A 12693-nucleotide genomic window follows, 5' to 3' on the forward strand; every position below is an offset into this window, starting at 1 on the left:
TATTGGTGTTAAAATAATGTTTTTATTATGGTTCTTATTAGTCACGTTATCCATCAAAAAGCATTAAGGGTGATACAGACCATTCAAACATTTAGGGAAAGTATGAAAAATCAATACTTTTATTCACAGAGGACAGAATAAATAGATCAAAAATGACTGCAAGCGCATTTAGAATCTTACAAAAGATTTCTAGTATTTCAAATAAATGCTTTTGACCATTCTTTTCATCGAAGAATTCTGAAAAATATCCAGTTTCCCCAAAAAATATTAAGCAGCAAACCTACTTTCAACATTGATAATAATAAGAAATGTTTCTTGAGTGTTTGATTAGATTGCGTGATACTGAAGACTGAAGCTTTGTGCAGCTTTTGTGCGTAGTTGAGACTACACAAAGAAAACCTCACATTCTGCATCCGCTTTTAAGGATTTTTCAATAGGGCAAGAGGGCAGGTTGACAGGAACATGGTTGACTGACTCTCAGATAGCTTGTCTGTTCACTGTTGGAGGTGTAAAAGCTTATGCACTTAGTAAGTAGACTTGGTGTGTCCAAAAGTGTGTTTGCCTTGTATGTGGGCAACTGGACTAGAATGTGTAGTTTCAAACAGATTTCTGCCTTCAACTCATACAGAGCACTCGCTCTGCTTCTGTGAAGGTGCTGAGGTAACATTTAATTCCCTCTCTGACAATCAATACTTTGGCTGTGAAGAGTGCTTGGCTTTGATTGATATGTGCTATCGGGAGAAAGCATCTGGATGTGGACTGGAAATGGGGCGAGACGGACGCTTTCAGAGTGCAGGGGCCCATCTGTCCACATTGATTTGCCCTGAATAGCGTCTGACTACTAAATCTTAGAACTCTAGGATTGGGGAAAATAGAGCAGAAAACCCTTCTTATCCAGATCTGGAGTTTAATTTGTCATTTGAAGGTTTTGACATTCCCAACAGCTGTTTGCATCTGTTTTTCAGCAATTTCTTTTATCAAATGTGAACATGTTGGAGCAGCAGACTTGTGGTTAGTGTTCTGATACACGCAGCTGTCGTGTTCACACAGACATTTCCTTATATACTTCCACATCTTTTCTAATGGTGATCTATTATGGACCTTTTTTCAAGATGTAATATAAGTCTCAAGTGTCCCACGAATGTGCCTGTGAAGTTTCAGCTCATATACCATGTTGTAAATGAATTTTTTTGAGTGGAAGTAAAAATATGCTGTTTTCGTGCATGCATCTTTAAATGCAAATTAGCTACTGCTCCTCACCCTGCTTTCTAGAAGTGGGCGAAGCCTTATCAGTTCGTGCCCCATTTTGATTATCATCTCTATGGCACTCAGGCTCATCTGACATTGCAGTTCTTCATCAACATGAAAGTTTATTATCTGCATGCGTTTTAAAGGAATTTAAAAAAAAAAATCTGTCTAAACTTGTGATATATATATATAAGTTCCAGAACATACATATTTAGGACAATGTTTTTTTTCAATGTTTTTTAAAGGAACTGGATGTAAAAAATGTATTTCAATTAATCATAAAATGGCCCTGCTATAGACATTAAGAAATCATGTTAATGTCAAATACTTATATCACTGACAACAGTAGTCAGGTCAGGATATTGTCATTTAAAAGTTGTTGTTGCAGCCCTCAACTGATGTTGATGTTGACATGATGTTGAGTTTTGGCCTGAAGCTCCACCCTCCACCTATTGACCAATCACGAAGTCGGCATCCGGGTTGCCAGCTCTGCTCTAGTTACCACAGCTGCAGCTACAAACATTTCTGCTGGATCCTGCAGCTGATCTGGCAACCTCGATTCAGGGAGGAGTGGAAGAGGGGATACACCTGCAGTACCAGTTTTGGCCACAATCTTACATAAACTTCCTTTAAGGATGTCACAGCTTTTAGATACTCTCAATGCAATAGTTGCACGCGTTTATGGCTCTTTAGTTCCACCCACATGACACTCGTCCATCTGCTCCTCCAGACTTTCTGGATATATGAAGGATGCAGTACTACTCTAGTTACTCAAGATTGACATGAGATTGACAGAAACTGCGTGTGATACGCCTCCTTTAATCATTGTTATATAGCTCAACACAGTTAGTGTACTCTACACCCTTAAAATAAAGGTGCCAGGAAGAACTAAAAATGGGTTTTCACAGTGATGCCATAGATTAACCATTTTTGGTTCCCCAAAGAACCATTCATCTTTGAAGAACCATTTTTTTTCTAACCATTTAAAGTCTAAAGAACTTTTTGCACTACAAAGAACCTTTTGTACAATGAAAAGGTTCTTTGTATATGGAAGGTGGTTCTTCATAGAACCATACACCCTGGCAGAGAACCAGTTAAGAACCTTTTTTTTTTTTTTAAAGATTTTTCTAAAAATTGTTTAGATCTGTTTTCTTGATTGACCATGTTTTATCATGTTTTATCATGCCTAATATCGATCTAGCTTACTGCAGTGTGCAAAACGTGTCACATAGTTGCTGCAGAGGGAATGCACAGAGTAGTATAATAACATAACTTTCAAATAATGTATTAATAATCTAATATGATAAAACATACCCCAACAAACACGACCGGTAGAAACGGAAGCGGTCATCTGCGCCATCATAGAAGCTCATCAATCTACGACTTTGTTTTGAATAATGGACATCTAGCGGCGAAACATTACATATTGGCTTTAAATATTTAGTTTTGAACTATATATATATATTTTTTAAATGTATGCAACATTTTAAAATGATGGTGCTCAAATGTCCTCAAATTCAGTCTTTACTCATTGCCCATGATGACCTCATGGATTAGGGCAGTTTTGCAGTGCATAGCGATAGACAGACCCCTGGGATCTTTGGCCTCATATACCCTAGTCTTTAGCTATTGCTTTTTTGCCAGTTTATGTGCTTATGTTTAGAAGATTCCTCATCACTTCAGTTCTGTCTCATAAGCCTGCGAGTTGGTTTAGAGGCTCTCTAGCTCCCCTCTCATGTCATTTTCACTCAGAGTATGATGCTGGTATAATGGGTATAGTGGCACAGTTGGCACAGAGGAAGAGCGATTTTTGTGAGCTCGGTGGCTGGGGGAGATCCTCCCTGCGGTGGCTGTGAAGCTGCCTTTGATGTGGACGTACCCAGCAGAGCGAGCTTCTTGGCCAGAGAGACAGCCTGGGTGGAGGTTGCCCTCTGATCTCTGTCACTTCAAAGCAGGTGTTCCTTCTTTTTCAGTTCTCCTTCCTTTCATCCTTTTACCCCTTTACCATTCCCCTCACTTACTGGCTTGTTCGCTCCCGCTCTGTCTCTCATCATCTCAGCCAAGATTCCCACACAGTGGCGACAATGACATCAGAACTGATGGATGTTTCTGAGACCTTTTTGTTAGACGTTCACATAATGCTCATCTGTCATTTCTCTCACCTTCATGTTATTTTTTTCCCTGACACACACACGCACACACACACACACACACACACACACACACACACACACACACACACACACACACACACACACACACACACACACACACACACACATTAAAAACCTCCCTCCTCTCTTTGGCAGAATCATCATTTGATATTTATTTTGTTGTTGTTCTCAATATTACTGGAATTCATACGAGATGCTTAGTCACACATATCTGACTGTTTTAAAAACAACATATCAAATCACAAAATATGGCAGTAACAATTATGAGTGCACAAACATTTATGTGCCATTCAAATAGTCCAGATATTGTGAAGGGAATTGAACTGATTAGGAAAGTCTCTCATGGTGAAATGCATATCCATCTCACAAATTCTCTCACCTCATCCCAACTTAAAGGTATAGCTCACCCAAAACTGATCTGCTCACCCTTATTACACTGTTGTTGTTGTTTTTGTTTTTAAACATATTGTTAAGGTTGTAATAACTTTGTGTTGGTAACCGGCTGAAAATCGCATTTGAAATGTGTGCATTTACAACACGGTCTCATGGTCATGCGTATAAATAGTACGAGTTTGCAATCTCGTGGAATGTATATGCCAAAATGAGTTTTGGCATGCGTATGGTACGCGGTTTTTCGCGTGCATATGATACGCACTTTATGGCGTGCATATGACACGCTCTTGGGTAGGTTTAGGGTGGTGGGGTGGGGGGTTCGCATGTATAATACGGCATAAAGTGCGTATCATATGCACGCGAAAAACCGCGTACCATAAGCACGGCAAAACTCATTTTGACGTATACATTCCACGAGATTGCACACTCGAACTATTTATACGCATTTTAATGAGATCCGTCTCGCATTTATCCATGCAAGATCTTAATTGTTTGCACATGCAACGTTGTCAGCAAATTTTTAGTTTAAAGAATGTTATATTTTTATTCAGCAAGGGTGCATGTAAATTATTTCAAAAAAGGTTTTCTATATTCTTCAAATAAACTTGAAAAACAAATATTGAAAAAACATGACAAATAAGTAGCACAACTATATTCAAGAAAATAAAATTCAGTTTTCTCTGCTAAAAATGTAATTGTGCCATTACATACATACAATTTGAACTAAATTTGAATTGTTCATCAAATAATAATACAAATTAAATTGTGTTGTTCATCAAATAAATTGCAAATGAGAACTGCTAATTGAAATCCATATTTCTTTAGAAAACATTTGCATATATGAAAGCAATTATAAATGCTTCAATGCAGAACACAACATGCATTTAGTGTACAAGTTTAACAACAAAAGAACTTAAGATGTAGAATGTGTTGAACCGACGGGAGTGTCATGGGCGGCCAAGGCTCACTGATGCACGTGGGGAGCGAAAGCTGGACCGTGTGGTCAAATCAAACAGATGAGCTAATGTAGCTCAAACTGCTCAAGAAGTTAATGATGGTTCTGATAGAACAGAATAGAGGTGTCAGAATACACACTGCATTAGTTGCAAATGTGATTTGCAAATTAAAATTTGTCTTTAGAAAACGTTAGCATACAGGAATGAAAGCAAACATAAATGCTTCAATGCAGAATACAACAACATGTATTTAATTTACAAATTTAGTTTAAAAAAAGGGTGTAGAATGGGTCACGTCCTGCATTGAAGAATTCATGTTTTGCTTTCATTTAGGTATGGAGACTTTTTCTAAAAAAAAATGGTTTAAATTTCCAATTGTAAATCACATTGTTTTGTTACATGCCACTTCTTGTGAAAATGCCTTAATTATTTGCCTCTTTTTTCTCTTGTAACGGCTTTTTTTTCTTGATCTCTTCTTGCGACAGTCCTTGTAGATTTTCTTTTGTTCTGTCGTTATCTGCATTTTTGTGTGTGTGTGTATGTGTGTGCGTGCATGGATTAGAAGCCACATGGGTGGAGAGGTTAAAGCAGGTAAAGAAGCACATCAAAAGGCTGCAGTGCACTTCACTCTTATTTTATTAGCCCGTTCTGAGTCCTCCATGTGTCAGCGCTGGCCTCAGATCAGCCCTGCAGAACCAGACGGGCAGAGACAGGTCATTTGAGATCAGACTTACTGTTCAGACCCTGGTGACGTGACCTGGAAGCCTTAGGCACAGTAGGTGAATTGAGTCTGAGAGAGAAGAAAGACACAGATGAAGGCCGGGGAAATAGAAAGAACTGTAAAAGATGTGGGGTGAACATACAGGTAATTGTGCAGACAGTGATTCCTTCATTGTGGTCAGTTTCATACGGAATTGTTCACATTCTACAGCATGGATGGATGGACTGCAAATGCTGATTAGCGTTTGTGTAAATAAATCTGCATTGTTTATCCTTTTGATCCTTCATAAAAATAAATCACAAAATTATAACCTTTCATTGAAGTAAAAACTGGAAGTGTGTGTGTGTGTGTGTTAGGGGTGACCCCGAATAGTCGAAGATTCGATGCATCGATATGCGGAGCCTGATTCGACCACCGATCTCACGGTCGAATCTTTGCGGGTATTATGAAACGAGGATCATACCATTTTGGCAATATGGGGGTGCTCAATATTTTAAAGACGTGTCGCGGCGCTGAGCTGATCATCGGTGTGCGACCCCTTTTGGGTTGCTGAGCTTCGCACCGAACACGTTCAATGAGTGTACACGCATTAGAACACGTTCAATGAGTGTACACACACCGGCAGCAGCATTCAGCGCCTGTCCGCGGCCACTCAGGAAGTTGTTTAAAATCCTGCTGCACGACAGAGCGCTTTCGTGCAGCTCATCTGTCAGTCAATTCAAAATTGAGCACGTGTGTATATAATGTGCGCGCCAGGTGGCGGTGTGAGTGAGATCCTGAAGGGGGTCGCACACCGGACGCGGAGCTCGGCGGCGCTCGGCGGCGCGCCACGTCTTTAAAATTCGAACACATTGTTTTCAATGAGTGTACGCACACCGGTGGCGGCATTCGGCGCCTGTCCGCGGCGACTCAGGAAGTTGTTCTAAATCCTGCCGCGCCACAGAGCGCCATTTCAAGGCTTTATATTAAAAGTATATTATCGTTAAGGTATACTGATTTCAACCTTTGCTACAAGACACATTTGTTTTACATTCTGAGTTCAACAGCTTGAATAAAGTCTAAACATATTTTGGGGAAATGTATAATAAACGTAGCCTTTTAAAATGTGCGCGTCTGGTGTGCAATATCTGAGACGCTGCGTGGCGCGCCGCCGAGCTCCGCGTCCGGTGTGCGACACCCTTGAGGCGCGCGGGGCTGAGCTTCGCGTGCGTCTTCACCCGCTTTAGGCACAATCGGCTTCAGAACGTGCATATCTTATTATAAAATAAATGTTTTCTCTAGTTTACACTGGCAACAATTATTGGCACCCATATATTGCAATATCATTTTTCCAAGATAACAACTTTGAGTCTTCTTCTATAATGCCTGATGAGTTTTGAGAAACCTGACAAGAGATCAGAGACCATTCTTTCATACAGAATCTATCCAGATCCCTAATATACCCAGCTCCATGTTGTTGGTGCTTCTCTTCAGTTCAGCCCACTCATTTTCTTTTCTTTTCTTTTTTTTGTTCAATCATTGTCCTGATGGAAGATCCAGCCATGGCCCGTGTAGCAGTAAGGGGGTAAAATCAGTCTTTTATTTGTTTATCTTTTGGTATTTGTTAGAATCCATGATACCGTGTATCTGAACAAGCATCCAGCAAAAAAATAGGTCCACAATAAAGAAAGATTTTCATTAAAGATCCATCAGTATTGTACAGTGGGCATGGGGTACTTTTTATCCTTGTTAAGGCCTAACCCATCTGGGGTGCGTTTCCCAAAAGTATCGTTAGCCGTCGCAAGTTCCATTGTTATCAACATAGTTCAACCAGTCGGTGTTTCCCCAAAACCATCGTTCCAACGAACATTCGCAAACAGCGTCGCAAAGCGTGGTTGCACAGCTCTTGACCAGTGGTTAGAAGCATAGTTTCTTGTTTGCATGACATGTGGACTTAATAAATACTTATCTTGAGCAAAATAAACAAGGTGACATTTAGCACAATCTATATCTTTTAGTTCGATTACATAAAAATGTAATTTATGTCTTTTAAATTTGTCAATAGATTTAAAGCGCCATTACTGAAGAGTGCACATGTGTGGACGTGCTCTACAACCCATTCTCACTCCCAAGGCGTCGAAATCCGAAGCATGGTCAAGTGCCTTCTACAATGAAGACGCTAAAGGTGCCCCTTGGCGTCATTTTTCGACGCGCTGGGTGCTCCATTCATTTCAATAAGAAACCTTTGGCGTCATACACAGACGCACTGGGTATGGGAATATTATTGTCATGGTGAAATTAATTATTTATTTATTACAATTATTTATTGGTTTATAATTTTGCCATTATGACATGTTGGAGTGTGCTTCTCAACTAAATCAGCAAGTATAATTTCATTTACATTTATTTTATTTACGCTATTTAGACGTTTTAACATGTAACCCAACCCCACCCCATCCTTAAACCTACCCATTTGTGTGAACATGATATAAAACTCAGGATATAACATACGACTGCATCCACAAATTATTCAAAAACAAATTCTGAGGGCAAACGATTGATTTGCATGAAGAAATCCCCAAAAGCGATCAGCATCTCCATCCACCGAAGATCATGAACACATCAAATTTCAAATATTGCTGCCCGTTACGTGAGTTTTCATAGTGGAATTGCATTGGCTCTCGTATGTCTTGTGACCAATTGCGTCATGCTCAGGAGTCTTTTGAATTATTTGAAAGAGATATGAATGAGTTCGTTCATGGGGCAGCGGGATCATCATTTCAGCGATTAAAACATCAAGATCAATGAAGACATCGTATGACTTCAGAAGACTTGGAATGCAACATGAGTTTTATACTGTAATACTTTTATACTGTTTTGGTCAGTTTTTTGCAATAAATACTTGTGACTGTACATTAATTTGCCTGTTATGTGTTTTATATTGTTAAGATGTGGGTAGGTTTAAAGTAGGAGTTGGGTTAGTTGCTCCAAAATATAAAAGTAGCCTTTAAATATTAATTAAATCATGTCTGCTTTTACAAACGCAAATAATTAAATGCGTCTGTGTATGACGCCAAAGGTTTCTTATTGAAATGAATGGAGCACCCAGCGCGTTGAAAAATGACGCCATGGGGCACCTTTAACGTCTTCATTGTGACACAGAAGGCACTTGACCATGCTTTGGATTTTGACGCCTTGGGAGTGAGAATGGGTTGTGCTCTACTATGGAAGAACGAGCCTCTCATTTAAAATAAGTGAGAAAAATAAGAATCAGTCCTCAGGTGCCATGTCCATCATTTATAGCAAAAAATCTTGCATGAATTCGATCTCAAAATAATGAATTAAAAGCAGTTATTAGTCCACCACCTGTGTGACATAATTAACCAACATGGCTGAACGACAGATTTGCGACAATTTGTCTTCGGTAAACAGTCGTGACTAGCTAGTTGATTTCTTCAACGATGCATCGTACTATGGTAGTTAAGCGTTGAGTAACGCGGTTGTACGGGAAACGCACACCAGGTAGATTTGCTGCCAAAAAGCTATTTTTTTTGTTTTATCCGTCCGCAGAACCAGTTCCAGTTGTGTCTGACAACTGAATATCCTGGAGCTTGTTTTTGGATGAGTAAGGAGGATATTTTTGTTGTGATGTAGATACTGTTTGCAAAAATTTGTTTAGGTTTCTGACCGCAAGACTCTAATTTCTGCAATTCTCCATCTGTGATTCTTGGCGAGTCTTTGGCCACTCAAACTTGATATAGACACGCGTCTTCTTCCAGGCAGATTTATAACATCTTTAGTTGATTGGAACGTCTTCATTATTGCCCTGATGGTGGAAATGGTGATTTTCAATGCTTTGGTTATTTTGGTACATACACTTTCTGTTTTGTGAAGGTCGACAATCTTTTGCTGCACATCAGAATTATATTCTTTTGTTTTACTCATTGTGATGAATGATGGGGTGCTGATAATTGTGGCAAACATGTTTGGGAGAATGTATTTCTTATTTCGTAATGTGAATTTGCCACTACTTTCAATTGTTTCGCTTTAATGAAAGGTTAGAATTTAGTGAATAGGGATAAACAATGCAGATTTAGTTTCACAGCCGCTTATATTTGCTTATATTTACCAAAGGTGCCAATATTTTCAGCAAGAAAAAAATAATGATAAAGAAAAGGGTTTTTGTAGCTTTTTGTTGTGTAGCTCCTATACAAGTTGAAAGCTTAAGTTTGATGTTGGATAACAAGAATAAAATACTAACCCACATTTAGTGACAGGGAGTAATGCCTCCATAACTCTCATTTACTTAAAGGTTTCTTGTTTGCAATTTGAATAAAGAATATTTCAGATGAAAGTGATGCGCTGTGGCCTTTTATGGATTGCCTAGTTGGGTGATTAATGAACCACTTCTGTTCCAAACTTAGCTTGCACTTAATTAAAACTTAAGGTCTGACCACTAATCATAATTTACATCCCCAAACCTCAGGACAATTTAATAATAAAATGTGCAATTTGCTTCTACACTGGCCGGAGATATCATGCTGGGGCTGAAGCAGGTTGCCACTGCATCCACTGGTTTTTGTCCTAAATTCTGATCTTCATATTGGTTTTGACCTGCTTTGTGACCTTTGACCTTTTCTGTTATTCTTTCAGAGATCTGTGTTTCCACTCCAGTTTCCTGGCAAAACAGGAGTCTGTACGTAGTCCACCTGCACTCGCTTCCTCTCCTCTTATTTACAGCTATATTTCTGTCGGATTGTGTGCTGTTTCTGTGTATGCATGTATGGAAATGTGAGTGTGTGTGAATGTTCATTAAAAGAGTCTATTTTTTATGATTTTTAACCAGAGCTATGTACTTTAATGTGCAAAGAATTGCTCCTTACCTCTTCAAAGTGGACTCGAATCAAAGAACAAAATCCAAATTGACTAAATGTTGCTGTGGGCTACAATGCCAATGTTAAAATATCTGTTCTGTCATTTATCTCTGACTCTTGAGAACTGAGACAAAACTATCTGTGTTTTTACTTGACTGAAATTCAATTTGGGTAAACACCATATATATGTGAAATATGTCATAACAAATGGACAAATCTGACAAATTAACAAAATGATGCTACAAGATATGTAGTTGTACAATTTTTATCAACTATATTTATTATTGTTTTATTATTATTATTTCATTTTGTTGTGGTGTTGCTACTAATATGACTTAAATGCAGGAAATAATTTAACTGCTTAAACTCCGGGACCAATTTTTTTGTGTATAAATTCATTTTTGAAAGTGTGTAACTCAGGCCCTGTGTGCTCTAGGACCCTGCAGACAGTTTAGGCTGTTTCCACTAAATTACAGAAAATCGTGGAAAAAAAGAAGTTTGTCTGTGTCATGTTGTATGCAAGATTTATTCAAATGGGTCTGAAGGGATGATGAAAAATATATAAGCACAATAATGAAATGGTACAATTGTGGTAAAAGCATTAATTTCATGGTCCAAATGTTGATTTTTTTTTTTTTCATGTTTTGTCCTATGTCTCAAGAATCAGTGTTATGCTAGTTCCCATATCAGCTCATGTAGATCTTTTGCTACACTGTTCAAAATACATGTGTATATTTATTTTTCTAGGGCACACATAGAATAGAGTGTGAAAAAAATGTAATCTGACATTCTTTTTATGAGCCTTCTTTATAAGGCAATTTATTTGTTATCAAGACACGTAATTGGTGTACATTTCTCTTTTAATATTGTAACCTGCTGTCTGTGTTTACCAAAAACTGGTATTATAAACTGACATTTGAATGCAGGAAGCCTGCTGTTTTAGAACACCTGTTGAGAGACAACTGAGTTATTGTTATCATTTGCATAACCATAAAATCATAAATAGGCTTTCTTTTTAAAATGAATATTTAAAAGGTTCAGTATCGTCTTGTATTGCAGTGCTCTTATTTAAGTTGATTTTTATTTGCTGGCTTTGATTAAACAGTAAAAAAAAAAAAAAAAAAAATCTCTGCATTTATTTCGCTGTCTCCTTTTAGCACACGCACTTAAAGCTCATAAAACTTCAGCAGATTTTGAGAGAAAGAGAACTGACATACAAATCATAGAAATAATAGGTTTGTACTGCTCAGTCATTCACCTGCTAATCAATATGAGACAGGAACTTCATGGCACACTATTCATTCAGAGACAGCAACAAGCTTCTCTCGATTATCTTCACTGTCGGATGATCTCTGTAGTGAGCAGAGAAAGTCAACGTACAATTTGAATGCTGTATAGTTATAGCTTTTTCTGTCATTGCAATTTCGACTGGTACGCCAATGATGGCTGCCACAGAATGAAGAAGCTGTTTAAGCGTATGCGTTGATAAATGTGAAGTACATGAGAAGGGTTTGCTGTCATTTAAGCATCCAGCTTCCTTTTGTTCTTACCATTTATTCCCTGCTAGTAGATGTTGTATACACAATCTGGCTGGGAATAGAATCTTTCTCCATTGATGACCACTCAAAAGATGACAGATTTCATACATTCAGCTGAGCAACTTCCATTAATAGGAATGGGAATCCTCACAGTTATATATTAAGGCCTTGTCAGATTAGTTATAACTAACATTTGCTACTGCTAAATTAGAAGAATGAAGAAAGAGAGTCTAAACTGATTTTAAGCCATAATTTGTAAGATATTTGTAAAGCTTGGATGATAGCTATGCATATTTACATAGCTTAATGTAGCTTCCTTAAAAGGGTTTCTTGTTAGCTAAATATGAACGTAACAAATACAACTTACCAAAAGTTGTAAAAAAAAAAAAAAAAAAACGATTTTATTGCAGTGACATGAAATGTTTTAGCCTGATGTGATGGTCATACTTAACTCTAGTCAGATTTTGAGTCTATTAGTGGGGTGTGTTTAAACCAAACCAGGAAAGAAAATGCCTCTGCACGGATCAAGTCCAGACCAAACTTCCCGATCTTAAATGTTGTTGGCAGGGCTAGAAATGTTGCTAAACAGAGCAGCTTTAGAACTTTTTTTCTGTCACCATGCAAACTCAAAAGGTGCATATATATAGTAATTTAGAGAGAAAGATTTTAAATATATGACTGTGCTACTAGCCTGACAAGCCAGACCCACATCAAGATGTTTGGTCTGGAAACTCACCATAGACACGGCTCACTCCGAGAGGCGGGATAAACGGTTGTCTTTTAAACTCCCTCTGCACGCGATAGGATAGC

General features: G+C 38.2%; 1 protein-coding gene across 4 annotated transcripts in view; it reads left to right on the plus strand.

Moving 5' to 3' along the window:
* Positions 1-12693, plus strand: part of tsnare1 (T-SNARE Domain Containing 1) — a 240590-nt gene that overhangs the window by 204758 nt on the left and 23139 nt on the right. The window contains exons 12-13 of one of the 4 annotated variants that reach the window (XR_010906407.1): positions 10125-10167; positions 10318-11450. The exons of 1 other annotated variant lie outside the window; for it this stretch is intronic. The gene's annotated coding sequence lies outside the window, so the exon portion shown is untranslated. Of the gene's footprint in view, positions 1-10124; positions 11451-12693 lie in introns of those variants that run through there. 2 more of the 4 variants (XR_010906408.1, XM_067448265.1) reach the window with 2 other exon arrangements.

Source organism: Pseudorasbora parva, chromosome 7 (genome assembly GCF_024679245.1).
Source record: "Pseudorasbora parva isolate DD20220531a chromosome 7, ASM2467924v1, whole genome shotgun sequence".
Classification (NCBI taxonomy): Eukaryota; Metazoa; Chordata; class Actinopteri; order Cypriniformes; family Gobionidae; genus Pseudorasbora; species Pseudorasbora parva.